The sequence below is a fragment of the Cavia porcellus genome, unplaced genomic scaffold, assembly GCF_034190915.1.
Source record: "Cavia porcellus strain 051 isolate PalLab524CR breed Dunkin Hartley unplaced genomic scaffold, mCavPor4.1 scaffold_21, whole genome shotgun sequence".
Classification (NCBI taxonomy): domain Eukaryota; kingdom Metazoa; phylum Chordata; class Mammalia; order Rodentia; family Caviidae; genus Cavia; species Cavia porcellus.
This window is the reverse complement of record NW_026947504.1, coordinates 24,077,474-24,096,244: the sequence shown is the minus strand read 5'-3', so window position 1 is coordinate 24,096,244 and position 18,771 is coordinate 24,077,474.

Genomic DNA, 18,771 nt, shown 5'->3' with positions numbered 1-18,771 from the left:
CACACACACACACACACACACACACACACACATACACTTTTCTATTTTTGTATAAGGAATTGTTTGACCAGTTTGGACATAACTCACATAGAAGTGAGGCATCGGTGCTGAGATTTGGGGTAAGTAAGCTGCTGAGAATGGGGACAGGTGCCATTGAAGTCACCCTGGATTCAGAGCTAGAATCCTGGGTTCCTGTCCTACTTGTCATTAATCACCCGTGCTGCCTAGGGCGAGCCACGTCAGCGCTCCTCTGTGCTCTAGTTTTTCTTGTATAAATTGGGACAATGAGCCTTGCCCTACTTACCTCTTTCGTTTATTGTAGGGGTCACCGGAGCGGATGTGTGTGAGTGTACTTTTAAGATGCGAAGCTGCGGAGAGGGAGGGAGTGACACCTACTTCACCCATTATAAGAACCACCAGTGACACTTCCATAGCAAAATATAAGCTAACAAGAAAAAAGCATGACGAGTTATTTCGTGGTGGTTCTACGTGGTACGGGAGCCTTCAGGATGAAGACAACATTGTGACATGCTGAGGTTTGATGAAGCAAGCACAGCTTGGTAGTAATAAATGAGTTGGCAACCAGCAAGGCCTGTCTGCTCAGATTTTTCTCTGCTGCCTCGTCCCAGGTGGGGCTCAGAGACCTTTTTAGAATGGGATCTGATTGCCTCCTGTCAAACACAGGTGGTCAGGAAATGTCTCTCTGGTGAGCGCCTGTGCCGTAAGATGGAGGAAAGCTAGAGTGATGTTTTTAAGTTTTGTGACTGGCTTTGGGGAGAAGAGGCTCTGGTCTCTCTAAGATGCTTCAGAGGGGCTGAGAGACAAGAGACGGGGGTCAGGACAAAAGTTACTTTTGAGGTTACTTCTGCAGTCTTCATTTTAGGGTATTTTTTTCTGAACCCCAACAAAGCCATCTACAAATGCAATACATCATTATTTTAGATGTTCCCTGTAAAATGATCAAATAAACATATAGTTAGATAATACTCCATTTGACTGCTGTGTATTATGCAAACTAGCATAACAAAGTCTGCTAATAGTGCGAGCTAACATTGTGTTTCTAGTATGAATCGCCAGAGATCCCACAGCTGTGTACATACGAGCCTAGCAGCACGTTAGAAACAGATAGTTGTAAGAGATGCTGAGCAAAATATGTAATAGTACATGGACAATCCAGATTAGTTAGTCTAATATTTAGTAAAATAGTAATGATGTAGAATATTTTGCTGTGGTAGAGATTTTTAAAAAAATTTAGCCAACAGTGATAGAGAAGTCAAAAAGAAGTTGTATCATTAGAATCAAACATACCCAGTTGGGAGCAATTTGAGATTATTATGTTCTTCTGCTTTGGTTCAAAAGATCACACCCACAGCCTTGGGCATGCTAGCTAGGCAAGTATTCTTATCCTAAGGTGTACCCTGACTCACTATTTAGAGAATATTCTGACCCAACGCCTTTCATTTTGTACATAAAAACATGGAAACTCACATGTGCTTATTCTGAAGACACATATCTTTTTTTTTTTTTGAAGACACATATCTAAAATACTGACAAGGTTATCCTAATATCCTAACTACTTAAAATTACTTTTGGAACCAATTTCAAGCCCCAGATGAGAGACTAAATCAAGATTGTAGCTAGATTGATTGATTGATTGATTTATCTTTGTCTTTTTGAGACAGGGTCTCACTATGCAGTTCAGACTAGCCTTGAACTCATGTTATAGCCCAAGCTGGCCTTGAGCTCTCGGAGATCTTCCTGCCTCAGCTTCCCAAGTGCTGGGATTACAGACATGTGCCACCGTCCTTTGGTTTAGTAGCTGGATTTAGCAACTAAGCTTCCACAGATAGACAAGATAAACAATGTTGGTACGGCTGGGTTAGGAGATGAAATGAGCCTCATGGGCAGTGGTGAGTAAAGACAAGTTAGTAGAATGATTCATTCCAGTAAATGACCAGAACTGGACAGAAGAAATTTTACCAAAAAGGCATTAGAAGGGAGACTAGAGACTGAAAACCTGTAAGCACCAAGTGTAAATTTCAGAAGTCAATCCTAGCTAACCCAAACACAGTGGAAAGCAACAGCAAGAGAATAATGCTTCAACTAACAGCTATTTTGTATTCAGTGCTATGTGTTAGGCATGGTGTTAAGTGTTTCACATAAATGTCATTTTAAAATCCTCCCCCCCAAAGAAAGAAACAAACAAAGAAGGAAAAGAATAAGGAACTACCCCATCTGGGGGGAGGAGGACATGGAGGCATTATGGGAGATACAGCTCAATCTGCAGAAGTCCACATGCCACCACTGTGGTCTAGAGGCTCTGACCATGAGAGGAGGAGGAAGAAATGTGCTGGGCTTCACAAGCCTGGAGGTACAGGGCAATGTAGGACTCGGACACATTATCAGATAATTCTAACATGATGAATTCCCCAGGACCCACTGTCTATCTAAACTTTGTTTCCCAATTATAACTTGGCTCTGTTTATTATCTTGCACTAATCCTGGACCATTCCTATGCATCTTGCTTTTCATCCGAGTGTAGATGTAATTAAGTGGCAGTGCAGACCTCAGCTTGCAGTTAATTTCAGTGGACCAAGCAACAATCAAATACTATTATACTGTTCGTTCTCTTATACTGTTTATATCAAATAACAATCAAAATAATCAGGTCATTTGTATAGTAGGAGCCCGGGATTTAGCTCAGTGGCACAGCACCTGCTTGGAAAGCACAATGTCATGAGTTCAATCCCCAGTCCCCCCAAAAAAATTTTGTATAGTAGTAATATAGAAAAAGAGATCTATCAAATTGTTGATATATCTGTTTAGAATACTGATACTAATTCATACTTTTTTTTTGGTGGTATGGAGAATCAATTCTGGGGGTGCCACTCTTTAACTGTGCCTGCCCTTTGTTAAAAAAATTCATGAAGGTCTCCTTTACATAACTGTCAAATACTCTTTTCGGTTAGATTTAAAATAAACCTCAAAAACAATGTTTCCTAATGGCGCTATTAAATATGCATTGCCCATTTGAAATAAGGCCAGTCCTAGAATAACCGTGCCTTGGTTTTGCACTCATCAGGGAGCCACAGGGCTAGAGTTCAGGAGGCCTTTTCCACTCCGGCCTCAGCCCCTGCTGCATCAGCTTTCAGGGTAACTCAATGCTGGGATCCCAAGCGCGTGTTAAAAATTGATGAAATTACTGTCGTGGCTGGTTAGTCCACCAATAAGGGCACTAGGTTCAAATTCCCTTATTTTATCAAACCTATTCCTAAAATTGGGCTAACAAGGGAAAATTACAAACTGGCGTCCTAAAATTATTATCAAGAAACTCCCAGTATCAGCTGGGTCATGTTCAGAATATTTCTGCCTCATTTCCATAAACCAAGGGGCTGTGTTTGGGAAATCCTCCGTTATGCTCTACACCAGCCAGCCTGGAGCTCACACCTCAGTCCTGTAAGCCAACAGCTCTCCTGCTGTCTGTGCGCTTCACGTGGAAGTGATGAACAAAAACTTTGTAACTTTATTTGAGATGAACCATAATAAATAAAACTTGGTTCCAGATACTGCTGTTGTGAAAAAAATCTCTTTAAAGATCCACAGTTTAGGAGGAAAACAGACGGTGGAGAGAGAAAAGATTGTGAGGTGGGTGAACAGAAGTGGGAAAGTCAGCAAACGCGAGAAACGTTAGGGAGGTGAAAGCTGATTGTCCATGTATCTCCTTACAAGCAGTGTTTGTATTCTATCTACATGGAAAGCTCACTGGGTAACACGTCTTTCTGCAGAAACTGCTCCTCTAACGAAACCTCAGCAGCAAGGATGATGGTCTGCTTTGAAAACCTCATTTAGTTTGGGTACAAATCCATAGGCTGCAGTGAGAAGCGCCCGCCTGCTCCCTTAGAACCAGAAGGTGGACTGCATTTCCTTTCAGCTGATCCCAAATCCCTGTGGGATACAGGCACTATCAAATGCAGATTGACATCTATTTGTAGCACAACTAGGAGAGGCAGTTTCATTCTGAATTATTTAACATGGCAACATTTTGCACATATAAATCATGTCCAGCTTTATTAGATTAGGCCAATTGAAGAAATATATACACCTGCCTGTCATGTAAAGTGCTTCGTCTTGGGGAGTAGGCTCCCCAGGGGGCATCCCAGGAAGTAAATTGAATACTGAGTGCTTTACCCAATGATAGGCCTGAATAGGAAATTGAAATTCTTGCATGGACATCGAATTTCACATCAGAAAAATGAGAACCTAGTTCATCTCTCTGCTGTTACCAGGGTACTAATCACTCTGGAAATTTAGATTTACATGACTATGGCCCTTCTGTGCCCTTTATGTTGGAACTGGGCCCTGTCAATGCGATAATGTTCCTAAAGCTCTTTGAGGTCTTTAGATGAAAGACATCCAACCAATGCAAACTATCACTTGCATAAATCAATCAAGTAGCTTGATATTATTTCTCTCCATCTTTGGATTTGCCAGAATGGGATAGGAGATAGCAAATGGCATGCAGTGAGATGAAAGCTTGGAGATTAATAGGGACCACTTTTTAATCAGATAAGGGATGATAATGCATAGGCGATAGGTCTGATTCCTATTACAAGGGGAAAAAATACACCCAAGGCTGCTGTCACTGTACTCACAAAATCTCAGAAGAAGATCTTTCACAAAAACAGGCTGCGTCTCGCCTAACAGCACTACGTTAAAGCTCTTCCTCATTTAAGTACAGGAAGAAAATCACTTAGTGCCACATATGGGCACAGCACTGAGGACAGGAATGGCGTCCCCCTCCCCCCCAAGCCTCCCTGTCTCTTTTTGTAAGACCTTGTTAAAGGGAGAAAGTATGCATCTGAAAGGAAAAACACGATGAGGAGCCTCGGTGCCATTACTGTGGAGGGCCGAGAGAGAGTCGGAGAATGAAAAGCCATTGGTCTCAGCTTACTGCCACAATGGCCTTTTATGAGGGGGATTAGATACGCTAGGAACTGGTGCAGCGCCAGCCGGTGCCCCGACCACAATCTGGAAAAAAGACGATAAAAATCAGTTTGTCGTAAGGTTAAATCACCAAAGGCTTCCTAGACTGGCTTTTCGGATTGTTTTTCCTTTAGAAAGTAGATGAAAAAAAGAAAGAAAGAAATACGGGCTAAAAGCTGATTTTTTTTTCTTTTCCTTTTTTCCTCCATGCAAGATGAAGCACTCAGAAACCATGTGGAGGGGGTCGAGGCGTTAAAAAGATCAGTCCTGAGCTGCTGAATGAAGGCTGTGTGCGTGTGACTCACATACTAAATGGAAACCTGCCTTCAAAGCTTATTTTACTGCCTAATTATATATACACAAAATGTAGCTGTCTGTTTCAATCAAATCATAGGAAAAAGAATAAAACTCCTCTAAAGATGCAATTTTCCTGGTTTGTCATAACCTTAGAAACACTGCTAATGCAAGAGGAGGCCAACAGCTGCACGGTCCAGATAAGGTCCTAGTAATTGTTTTTCTTTTAATTATTACTTTATAAAGACATTATACCTCCTACTCTGAAGAAGGAAAATTAGTGTCCTCGGTCTCCTCTCTCTTCCCTCCCGCCCATTTTCACACCAAGCTTGGTGATATGCATTTCAGCGGTGGCTGGCAGCCAGCGTAGCTATGGAAATAATACTTAAGTAACCACCAAAACTACAGGCTTTCAGAAGGTTTCAGGGAGGAAACCTTTGCTAAATTTATGTTCTAAATCGAGGAGAGCTGTTCGAAGCACAAATTAGAGTGCCAGAGATGGAGATAAAGTGCTTAGACCTAAACAACTGTTTGTACTCAGCTTTCATGGAAATAGTTCCTATTCATAATAGCTAATACACTTATTTTTTGAATTATTAATTGCATGAACACTTCCATTCTTGTCATCCTCACTGAAGAAGGATGTAAAATACACAAAAGGCTTTCCCCCAACATTTTGAATGTGCAGATCTTTTTTTACAATAACCCGAAATTGTAAAGTTTAATAAGCCATTACTAATTTACATATTTTCATAGATTCAAATCATTAAAATGCAATGATATTTTAATGGCTTAATATATATCTAATTGCAGATTAAAACTTTCTAACACTGGAGATGGCATTGGACATACTCCCCAGGGAGTCCAAGTGCTTAATTCAGAAAGCACTGGCACCTACTAATATTTGCAAGAAAAACAGAGTTTGTCCCTGCATAAGTAAATTTATTATCTTTTAATGTGGATATTCTTTAAAAATCATAATTTTAAATACCTCTCCACCCTTCTCTGTATACCGCATCCTGTCTACAGCCCTACTGAATGTGGGACCTGTTACAGGAATCCACAGAGCAAATGACTCAGTTAAGAATTCTATGATGGCGAAGCAGATATGACATAAAGTTGCTCTCAATGATCAGTAAATCTTGGGACGTAAGTTACATTCTAGAAAACCAGAAACAGGCAAGAATTGAATGAGCTTATACTCTAGAAACCACTGCCTATGCCCCAAATTCCAAAATGGACTTTGTAACCCACTACAAGGAAATGTACACAGTGTACATAGAAGCACAATCCAAAAAGCAAAGAGGTAGCTGCCACTGAATCATCCACCATCCATCAGCAGATGAATGCTTAACCCAGTTACAGAATATACATGTGAGGAAATCTTATTCAGCAGTAATAAGGAACAAGGTACTGCTGTGAGATAAACTGTAGATAAAGCTCAGAACATTATGCTAAATGAAGGGCATCAAATGTCATGTTGTATCATTGACTATATAGGAGCTATCCAGACTAAGGAAATTCATTGATGGGGAAAGCATATAGATAGTTATCAGGGCCTGGGTAGGGAGAAAAAAAGGGGATACCGCTGCTTAATGGGAATGGGCTGGCATTTTGTAACCATGAAAATGTTTTGCAACTTGAATGGTGGTTGAACCACATAGTGAATGTGTTAAATGCCACTGACTCCTTTACTTTAAAATCATTAATTTTATGTTATGTACATGCCACTCCAGTGAAAAAAGGTGGCTGCATCCCTCACTCATTGATTTATTCTTGTATGACTTCCAGGAGCATCTGCTGACCACCAGCCACTTGCCATGCACAGCAGTAGGCACTGACTTACTCAGTGTAAAGCTTAATGAGCTCAACGAGTCTTGCAGAGGCTGCATTCTAGCTGGAGGAATAAAGCAACGAAACAAAAACCATTTTTAAAAAATGACTAAACTTATTGGTATTATGGTGCTCCTCAGCTGGAGAGGCCAATGAAGTCCTTCCTAAGGAACTTAAAGTTTATTTCCGGACTTACATATCACAGAAACCATACATTGGAAGAAAATCAGTAAAAGAAAGACTTACAAATAAAAAGGCTTGAGTTTGTCATAGGAAAAGATAAAAGTCCAATATGGTAGACAAAATAAGTGGGGATAAATGCAGAAGGAGAAAGACAGGTAATGAAGACCCAGGGGGTGTATGACCTTGTAAGTCATATTCGGAAGCTTGGGTTGTACTCTGGAGTGTGTGGAAGATATAGAAGAGATTTAGGAAGAAAAGTGATATGAACTTTTGAAAAGAACGTTTTCCCTCTGATGAATCAGGTGGTCTAGCATGGTGGCACATACTTGCAATGTCATCTATTCAGAGGGATGTTTCAATAAAAAATAAAAAAGGTTGGAGATTGAGCTCTGTGTGAGACCCTGGGTTCCGTCCCTGATACCATAAAAAGGAAAAAATAATCAATTAATGAAATAAACTGATCATTTACCAGGCTGCTTCACTGGTACAGATTCCAAATGAAAATGGCTGGGTGTTGAGTGGTGGCAGATATGGAGACAAAGGGCCAGATGAAGGATCTGTCCAAGAGTAGGACGCATTGGAAAGTACTGGTTAATTAGGTGGGTAGATCAAGGCTGGGGATGTAGCTCAGAAACACTAGCACATGTCTGGCAAGTGCAAGGTCCTGAGTTCAAGTTCCAGAGCCCCTCTCAAAAAAGAAAAGTAGATCAAAGTTTCATCCTAGCTAAATCAGTAGTTCTTGGTGCCGCTTCTAGAGACGCTACTATCAGTGCTGTAACAAATCACCACAACATTAGCAGCTTAAATCAACACAAATTCATTATCTTCCACTGCCAGAAGTCTAACTTGCATCTCACTGGGCCAAACTCCAAGTGCTGGCAACGCTGTGCTCCTTTCTGGAGGCTCCAGGGAGAATCTGTTTTCTTGCTAATCCCAGCTTCTAGAGACCACCAGGAATTTTTAGCTCATGGTCTCTTTCCCTGCTCTCTGGTGCCAAGACAGGAGGCTTTTGCATTTAATCTCTCCGAGTTTTCTTCCATTCTCCTGTTTCCTTCTGATCACGGAAGATTTCTTTGTTTTTAAGAATTAGATCGAGTCCACTTGGACCATCACACTGCTGTATCTCTGATTTTGTTTTCCATTATTACATCTTGTGTCTTCTCTCTCTCTTCTGCTTTTAAGAACCCATCCTTATATTAGGTCAGCTCAGGTAATCCAGGGTAATTTCTCCACGTCAAGGTCTTTAATTGCACATACACCTATGTACAAAATCTCTCTTGCTGTGTAAAGTAACATATTTACCGTTTCCACAGATTGGTGTATGTGTATCTTTGGGGATTATTTGGTTTACTACAGGAATAATTAGGCACAGACTAAGTTGATGATGAAAAATCAAGGGCTGAGGGTAAAGCTCAGTGGTAAAGCGCTTACCTAGCATGCATGAAGAGCGTGGGTTCACGCAGTCCGCATGTACTCTGATCTAACGGGAGGACCTATGTTACAGAGAACAGGAAATGCCTGAAGTCTGGAGGGAGATCAAAAGAGATCATCCAAAGTCCTCGTAGAAGAGAATTTGATTGAATTAAGGACGTTTTCCCCTAGTAAAAGAAGCAAAGTTGCAGGTAAGGCAACCACGAGATAAAAGCAAACCATGCTAAGCTAACCTTCTTTCCCCTCCAGGGGTGAGGACAGGCCCTTGTGCAAGCTAAGCATGTGCTCTACCACTGCACTACCCAGCCTCTGTTTTCACTTTTAAAAATAGGATTAGTGAAATCAAGAGAAAAAGAATGCCATCAGTATTTGATGTTAGTTTCGGGGAGACCTGAGACATGGAGGACAAAGGCCCCGCTCAGGAAGAGCAGTGATGTAAAACGGGAGAAGGCAGCTGGGCAGGAGTGCGGCCAGCTTAACCCGGGGAGATTTCTTGTGGCCCAACAGTGGGAGGGCTCTGTGTTAGCATTTCCCCAGCTAACATTTATTCACTACTTTACTGAAGACAGAAATGTGCCCATCAAATTTGAATTTGAAGGAAAACCAGGAAGGCAAGCAATTGTGTTTGGTGGTAGAATACGGTCTCTGAGAAGTCCCATCAAAGCTTATGTATTTATGTTACTCAAAAGTTATTTTAGTGACAATTTGGGGTTAAATAATCTCAAGATTTGGATGAAGGATAACCTGTCTGGGGAAAATATGGTTTTACTTGCGTACAAGTTTCATATGAACCAGAAGTTCAAGCTTAGCGTACCTCATAGCGCGGTTATCAGATCAAGAAGTACTTTCTCCTTCTGTGGTGGCATCACCTCTGCTGGGGGCTGTGTTTGGTCCTGGAGGACAGTGAGGACACAGCTCGTCAGGCTTGTGAAATCCAGGAGCCAAACCAGAGGAGGTGTCGTACGGTGACCTGAGAGTCCTTGTTCAGCTCCTTGTACTTGAAGTTCTAAAAGCAGATCAAAAAATAAAACAAGTACAAGAAACATATAGTATTAAATAGTGATAATTGCTGTGAAGAAAATAAAATAAGATAATGACAAAGAGAAGAGAAGGCATAGAGCAGGGACATTTGATGGAGGCCAGAGAGAATCTGTCCCCCTCCCCAACGAGCAGGCGTCTCTTATTTTGGTCTCTGTTTCTGCTTGTGTAAGCCACTAGTGCACCAGGCCCCCGGAGGGTACCGCAGCCTCCTGCTCTCCCTCACCCTGCACGGAATTGCATCAGGAATCTCGGACTGTCCTCGGACTTACCTCCCCCAGGATTTTTTCCCCATTATTATTTTCCATTATTTTCCTTGCAACCAGTTGGATTACCCTTAACCCACCTCATTCTCGGATACATGTTATTCTAGTTTCCTAAACAAGTTCTGGTTGCATCACTCAGTGTGTACGTGTGTGTCATTAAGTCCTGTTGCTGCCTAAGATTCGTGCCATGCCTCAGTCAAGCACAAAGGAAGGGACTCACTCTGCCTTATCCACTTTCCTTTATACACGTTCCACTTCTGTGCCCCCAGGGATGATGGATTAGCCTAGTGTTTATGATAATGCTGTCGCTCATATATTATTATGCCCTCTTTACAGAGAGAGATGGAGTTTGGTTTGTAAGAAGGCCACAATCCTTCCAATTTCTATACTTGCCTTTTTTTAATGTGACTTTGCTTTCCTTCCGTCAAAAAGTATAATTTTTTCCATCTTTTCCGAACCTGGGCTTGCCCACGAGACTTGCATTGGCCAATGAGATAGTTAGTAAGAGTGACAAAAGCACAGGTTTAAAAATGTTTGAGAGGGAGTTCGTGCCCTTTTACTTCTGGTGGTAACTCAGAGCGCTGCGTGGCCAAGCGCATGCCAGTCTGCTGGTGATAGGGAGGAGAACAGGGGCTCCCCTGACAGACACACACGAGTCCATCTGACATTGCAGGGGTCACTCATGGCTCTACCTCCACGACTCATCCTAGGAGCAAGCAGAACTGCCTCAGGGAGTCGAGGCCAAATTGTCGATGTACAGAATCACAATCAAATCCAATGGTCCTTATTTTAAGCCTCTATCTTTGGTGCTACTTTTCAATGCAGCAATAAATAATTGCTAAAAGAAGTTTGGAGAGTCGCTTGCCATCGCATAGGAAGCAAAGGGGTGGAGCTAAGATACAGATCCAGGGCTGTGGATTGCACTGACCAACTAACCGATCGTCTGTCCTCTAGCAAAGACATGTGACTTCCCCCAATGTGTACCCAAATGCCATCCACTAAGTTAAACTATAGATGAGTGCTGAATGCACAGTCACTCATTTAACAAAGATCCAAATTTAGGGAGAATGAGTCACATGAGTCAAATTCCACCATGTCTTTTAAAGTACTCAAGCAAAAACGTAGAGTTTGCTCTGTGTTTGGGAAAAAAGCTCCTCTGAACTACTTTTCTTTGCCTCTGGAAACAAATGTCCTTGCCAGCTAAGTGTGTCTCCATGTCCAGCTTTCAACTTACCTTTAATGGGATAAGAGACTGGAGAGAGGAAGAAATGCAGAGGTAAATGTCCTATTTCCCCTAATATGTGCTCCTGTCCCACTGGCCGTAGGAGTTCATCAGCACTGATTTCCTAGGCAGTGAAAGCCTTTCTGAGAAGATGGTGCAAGTGCTTGGAGCATGTAGGGTGCACTGACCCAGCAGGTATTGAGACGGATGAGTGTATGCATGCATGTACAGTGTGTGCAGTGGACTCTGGCCGGGATGCAGAGAGCTTGCGGTCACAGGCTGGCCTGCTCACGCTAGGGTTATCAAGGGCAGCCCCCTTGCCAGAGGTCCATGTACACCTGGGTAGTGGGAACTAGTTTTTACACCGGCACAAGCTCTTCCTCCCCTCTTCCCTCCCTTCCTTCCTCCCTTTTATCCCCCCCCCCCCCCCCCGTCTCTGTCTCGGTCTTGGTCTCTCTCTCTCTCCTTCTTTCTTTATTAACCTCAGAACCCTAAAGTCTCCCTTTTTTAAAGTATATATTTTAACTTTTGAGACTGGGGTCTTTTTATTTTTTTATTTTTTTTTAGTTTTTTATCGGTATTGGGGATCAAACTCACAACCACCTGCTTGCAAGGCAGGTGCTTATGCCGCTGAGCTAAATCCCCAGCCCTGAGACTGGGATCTTACCATGTTGCTCAGGTTAGCTTGGAACTCAACCTCCCCACTCTGGAGTAACTGGGACAGTATACATATATGCCTTTGGCTACTGCAGGCACCTGGCACAATGTTATGTTTGTAAATAGAAGAGATAAATATTTTTTTAGGGAAAAGGAGAAGACATTTAAAATGGAATGTATATGCTATGTCATAGATTGACTTTGAAAAATTTATGCTTGTAGCCGGGCGTGGTGGCTCATGCCTATAATCCCAGCACTCGGAAGGCTGAGGCAGGAGGATTGTTGCAAGTTCGAGACCAGCCTAGGCTACAAAGTGAGCTCAGGGCCAGCCTGAACTGCACAGTGAGACCCTGTCTCAAAAGACCAAAAAATACATATATATATAAAAAATAAAAAATAAACCTTATGCTAAACAAAAAGAAGATACAAAGGACAGATATTGTGAGTCCACTTATACGAGATACCTAGAATAAGTAATCTCAGAGACAGAGAAAGTAGACTAGTGGTTACCAGAGATGGAGCAATGTTACTGTTTATTGTCTAATGAGTACAGAGCTCCAGTTAACGATGAGGAAAAGTTTCTGAAGAGAGACTAATGGTTGCACAGCATTACAATTGTACTTAGTGCTATGATGTGTTAAAATGGTTCATATATTAAATTTTATGTGCAGTATACTTTACTGCAGTAAGGGTAAATTCCACAAATTTGCACCGCCTATAATCCAGGACCTCACACATGCTAGCCAAACTTGTTACCACTGTGCTCCATCTCTAGAGCATGGGACTGATTTTTTAGTAGTTTCTTGCTACTAGATGATAACCAGTTCTTAAATTTTCAGTATTCACAAAGGTACAGCAAAGGCTCAATACAATTTCAGTCTCCTGCTTTAGTAGCAGACAACATTTTTGTGCCTCACACTTGTCACATATGGATTAGGCAGAAGATTCAGTCGTCGAAATGCAAAACTCCATGAGCAAAACAGAACTCTCACACTCAGAGTTCCAGGCTCTGAGGGTTGTGTGTGAGCTGTAGTTAAACTGTGAACACTAACTTGTGTGTGTGTTATGGTTCAATTTTCTCTTTTTTTATAGGAATATGAAATGTATTTTTTAAAATAAATAAATCTTTAATGGAAGTGTATGATGGTTGACACGGGAAGTATATAAATCTGTCATATGCAGTGTAAGGACATATTTAAATATGCATATTAAGAACATTTAAAATTGCAATGATTCAAAGTAATGTTAAGCCTCTTATATAAAACATTACTCTCTGAATATGAGCCCACTAGCATCTTAAATAGAGATTGCATTATGTATATATTTACAGTATAAAATATTTTAATATACTATTTAATTCTTGGATTTTCTGTCTTTTAGAAGTTATTATCCTATGTACTCTGTTCTCTCTATTTTTCTGTCTTCTCTCTCTCTCTCTCTGTCTGTCTGTCTGTCTGTCTGTCTTCCTTCTTCCTTTCCTCCCTTTCTATATTGGAATTAAACCGAGCGCCTTCACATTGGGCTATATCCTCAGGACTTTTCTAATTTAATTTTTTTTTTTTTTGAGGCAGGGTCTCCCTAAGTCACCAAGTTGCCCAGGTTGGATTTGAACTTGAGATCTATTTGCTTCTGCCTCCTAGAGTGCTGGGGTTACAGTGTGTTCCTGTCACATCTTGTTCCTTGGTTTCTCTCTCCATTCCATGCTCAAATGTAAGCACCTTTCCAGCTTTTCTGGGTGATTATATTCTCCTTTTTTGGAGACAGTCACTTAGTTTCTTAACCACTAATGCTGTCCAACATGCCATTATCCCATATTATAAAAACTTTCTAACACAACCTTGTTTTTCTAATTTCTCCACTTGAAGTCCTTCGGGGCTTTCTTGATGCCTTTGAAACAATGAACACATTGAGGCTTCTGCCTCTCACTCAGCTTATTGCACAGCCCATCTCTAGCCTCTCCCCTCTGCTCTTCACAGAGCTTTCTGGAGCTCCGGTGTTCCAGACACTTGTTAGGCCTTTTCCTGCAATGCTTCCCTTTCCTTTCTCCCTCTCAGAAGTAACTTCTGCAAGGTGTTTTCTGAGCGCCCACACAATCAGTCATTCTCCCCTGTTTCTTCCCTGGGTACCAGTATTGGTTGGTCTTCCTAGGGTGATGCTGAGTGTTTTGCAGGAGATGGAGAAAAGAGGGTTGTGACTCATTCATCTTTCTATGGATAATTCCTACCTGGTGTTTAGATTGTACCAAAAAATGTGTGAAAAGCGAGTCTTCATTTTGAATGCTCAGGAAGTCTTTATATTTGACCTATAAACTTCCAGAAATAGGATAAAATGGCCCATCGATTCAGAGCATTTGATATCATCACGTGCAGTAAAAGCTGAAAGTTGTGTTCAAGAGAAACTGCAGCCAACTGAGCTCATTTGCTTCTGCCCCTTCTCTGTCTTCTAAGCAGTGTCTAATGTGAGACTCTTCCCACATGCTCCCTTTGTGAGGTTTAATATACATGATTAATCTTGATTGGCTTTAATGCTGCTAAGAATGTGTCAATGACCTCACGGAATGGAGGCAAGGTAATTAACGTTACATGAACTGGATGAAGGTTTTTCTTCTTCCTCTTTCTCCTCCTCCTCTTCTTCTCCTTCTTTTTCTGTTTTTCCTCCTCCTCCCCCCTCCTTTTTTTGAAGTCTAGATCTTGAATAAACACCTTGATGTTAGATTCAGTTGTAGACCTTTGCTCAATGGAAAATGTACCATGGTATCACAGAGTAATGTTCCAAATGCAATAAACGATGTTAAAGGAAACGCAGCCCTTGTTACAGAAAATGCTGGTTCAGGCTGAAGTTCCAGTGATCATAAAAGACACATGATGCAATAAACAAGTGAGCCATAGGCAGATAGGTCCACTTGATACGTAACCACTGATTGAATTTTCCGACACTCTTGGACTTTGTGAGAGATAAAACTATTCACAAAATGTCTGTATTAAATATAAGCCTGTCTTTTTTATGTTTCTAGTGAGGTCCAAGGCTAGTTGAGCATTTTCTTTTCTTTTTTTTTTTTTTTTCTATTTGTTGTTTGTGATTTCGAATTTTTTATGATGTGGGAAGACTGGCACACAGTTGCTACGATTGTCAAATGCCTTAAATCAAGAAGAGAAAATGCAATAAAACACAGTTTCCATGGTAACACATTGTAACCTAGTACCTTGGGATTATGAACCAGCTCACATCTATGATCATTACTTGTTGACAGGCATAGATTGAACCTAAAAGCATTAATTTTAGAGATAAAATTGGAATGTGGAGCTAAGTTGTAATAATGTTTAAATATTTCCATGGTACAGGCAATAAATCAGTGCCAGTTATATTACTATTGAAACAATGTTAATAAACTAAACACAAATACATTTCTAAAAGCTACAAGCTTTTCTCTAAGAGAGTAAAGCAAATGGGTATACATTCTTGTCGTTGCAAGTGGCAGTTTACACATTTTTTGATTGGGTCAAAAAAATTCCTATCAGCCACTGTACAGAATGACGGTCAGTCATTTTAATGAAGGAATTACTCCAATATGAAAATAATGCTTAAAAATCCTAGTATGAGAGAAGCTCCTAAAACTCCTAGGAGATAAATATACAGCGTTTCTTAGGAGATACAGTTTCTTTTTCTTTTTTATTAGAAACACTCTCATTTTCTCACCAGAGGCACTCACGCTGTCATGTGATAATTAAGGTTAAAATGAGTCAGTTACTCATTAACCAGCACGATCAACAATTAGGACAACTTTTCTCAGGGCTGCTCGTGAACCTCTAAATGGATCTTTATGTCACACAGACAATATGATGGGACGGAACTGGCACACTTTCTCACCACTCTGATTTCACCCAGGGGTCCACTTCCCACTCTGTGACCTCGGTGCTCAGTTCCTCTGCTGACTGTGGCACAGGAGGGTGGGACAAGCCAGGAGAGAAGGGCTGGGCTTCTTCAAGGCCTGTTTGCCTCTGCCCTGAGTCTCCAGGCAGAGAAGGCAGCCAGCCTGCCTCAGTTTCCCATTAACTCTTCAGTTAGACCTAACCTCTAATGTTGCTGTAAGCACTTCCTGAGGTGAGCGTGCACTGGATGCATAAGAGCCCTCAGAGTCATCGTCATGGTCATCATCATCATGGTCACTGCTGTTGCCACACCGTCATCTTACCCTCACAAGCTGGGTCTGCAAGTCCCAGGGCTGAGATAAGGATCTTAAACCACCTCTCTAACATAAATGCACAGGTTTGCAGACTCCCACCAAGGAATAATAATTTTCAGGATGTGTCAATAAAGGAGGTCAGAGAGGAAAGATTAGGGAAGATACAGGACGCATCGAGAGCAGAGTCTGGGTGCTCAAAGAAATGAGGTGCCATGCACTGGGAACTGGGGGTGTTTTAGGGGTTTAGGGAGGTGGGTATCTGTGGAATTCAGTACTCTGTTTTAGGCTCAGGCTGAGTGTTGCTTTAAGGGTTAGTCACAGTCTTAGTCTTAGAGAGTGGAAGAGGGTGGGAAGATGGGCCACACTTACAGAGCTATTTCTAGGGGCAAGGTCAGAGGGGTGCGGTCCCTTCCTGGGGTGGGGGGGAGAGAAACATTTGTAAGTAAAAGGAACTGGCAGACTCCTGCAGCTATAAGGGCGTTGCCCAAGTTTGCTGTTTTGGGGAGAAGGTCAAAGAAGAGGAATGCAAAGGAAGACAAAGATGAAGAAGAAAAAGAAGAAGAAATAGAGGAAGAGGAAGAAGGAGAAAGGAAGGGGGAAGAAGGGGAGGGAGAGAAAGAAGAGGGAGGAGCTGAGGAGGACGAGGAAGAAGAAAAGAGTGAATAAACCAGGCTGGTGTTCTGACCCTGGAGTTTTCTCTAAAGTACAATTTTAAAAACTGTGATATCCTTGTTTCTTTTCTACTTTTTATTTCTTCTCTCCTACCTTGTTACCCTCGCCCACAGCCTAGTGGATCTTCTAGGTGGGCCTAGTAAATATTTGTGAAATTAAATAAATCTATTTGTTAAGTGGGTACAAAAAAGTTTTTAATGCAACACATTTTGCTAGGCTGTGTTTTCAGAAATCTGACCTGACTGTTTTTATTTGTTTGTACTATACATCTCATAGATTCACAAACACATGTTAAGAGAGCCCATGGAGTGTGGAACCATCCTGCAACCTGGCATTGCTGATTTGTGGAATTAAGTCTATAGGAAAGCTACAGGACATAGGAGCCATTTCACTCGGCTGTGCGTTTAAGCTGTAGACCTCACAAGGGCACATATAGAAAAATCCTCCACACTGTCCAGCTGTGAGTCAGATATTTGCTAGCTTCCCCTATGTGCTTGATTATTTTTCTCAGCTTAACTTGATATGTTTGAAGCTATAGTATATGAAGTTATATTCAAATATTTCAAGGAAAAAGACACTATGGTAACTACTATTGAACCGGGTTATTTGGTGGTGAAGCGCTATGTTGCTGATGTCATGCTTTGACCTGTACTGTTATGATGTTATGTCCTCTTTTATCTCAATCTCTTCCTTATTCATTAAAAAAATATTTGGTTATTTTTATGATTTTTTTATTAAGGGGAAAAGTAAAAAAATTAGCAGGATATATTCTAGTAACTTATTTCCTATTAATTTGATTTGAAGTCCTGTAATACTCCCACTATCTTGTTTTGACTGATTAGACTCTGTTCCGTTCTGTATGATAGTATCAATTTTGAAGGTATTAGGCAACTACTTTGAAGGCAATAAGATTCACTATGATGCCCATTCTGGTTTGACTATTATCTCCTTTGGAAGTCCTGTAGTGTTTACAAGGTTTAGGTTTTATTGGTCTTATTCTCTATTGTTTTGTTCAACTTTATAATACCCAATGAGATAGACAATTCTCTTAAGGAAGCAAGAGGCATTATGGTAACCATTGTCGATAACCTTGTACTCTGTTTTTATATCGTGTGCTATGTCTATCCTTGGTTTTGAGTGAGAGCTTTGTTTTGCCATATTTGACTTTATTCTCTTCCAAAAAAAAAAAAAAAGTAATAAGAACTAAGGAGTAATAAAACCCAAAATGTGTAAATTTTGTTGTAAAAAAGAGGGAAAAAAAAGTGCTCTGAGGTATACAACTGCAAGTGTGTTTAGGAGTGTTAAATAGATGCCCATATTAATATTTTTGGTTGGATCATTGAACACAACTGTTTGCAGTCTCACTGTTTGAATGTCCACTTTGTATGCTTTGATATTGTGACTTGAGCAACTGTCTCTAGGATGATAATTGTAATCTATTAACTGGTGATTTCTTACTTTTTTTTTTATTTTGTAGTTCTGTATTAATTGTACCCTTACACTGCTTTGTTTTGTTTTGTTTTTTTCTCTTTTTCCTTTTAAATAAAATTTTTAAAAAAACTTTTAAAGAATATGATTAAACAATTTTCCTTCCTTTCTAATTGCTGTAAAATATAGGTGATATCACAGGTCTGTTATGACTTGTGTCTAAATTTCCCCCAAAACCTCATGAGATTCTAGATGGGACTCTTTCAGATTCTAGATGGGATTCTAGATGTGTGACACAGGGATGGATTCACTGTGCAGTGCTAGGATCGGGGGCCCTAAGGTTAAGGGTTTGGGTGCAGCCTGCTCTGAGTGGCCTGATAAGATACAAGGGATAGAAAGAGCTGAGGTTGTCCCTTGTTACTTTGCTGCCTCTGCCCACCATGAATTGTTTCTCCTCTGTGCTGTCATCCTGCCTGGAGCCAGCCGACTGTGAACTAAAACCTCTACAAACCAAGAGCTAAATAAACCTTTCCTCCTTTAGCTTTCAGTGTTGGGTATTTTGTCTCAGCCATACGAAAAGT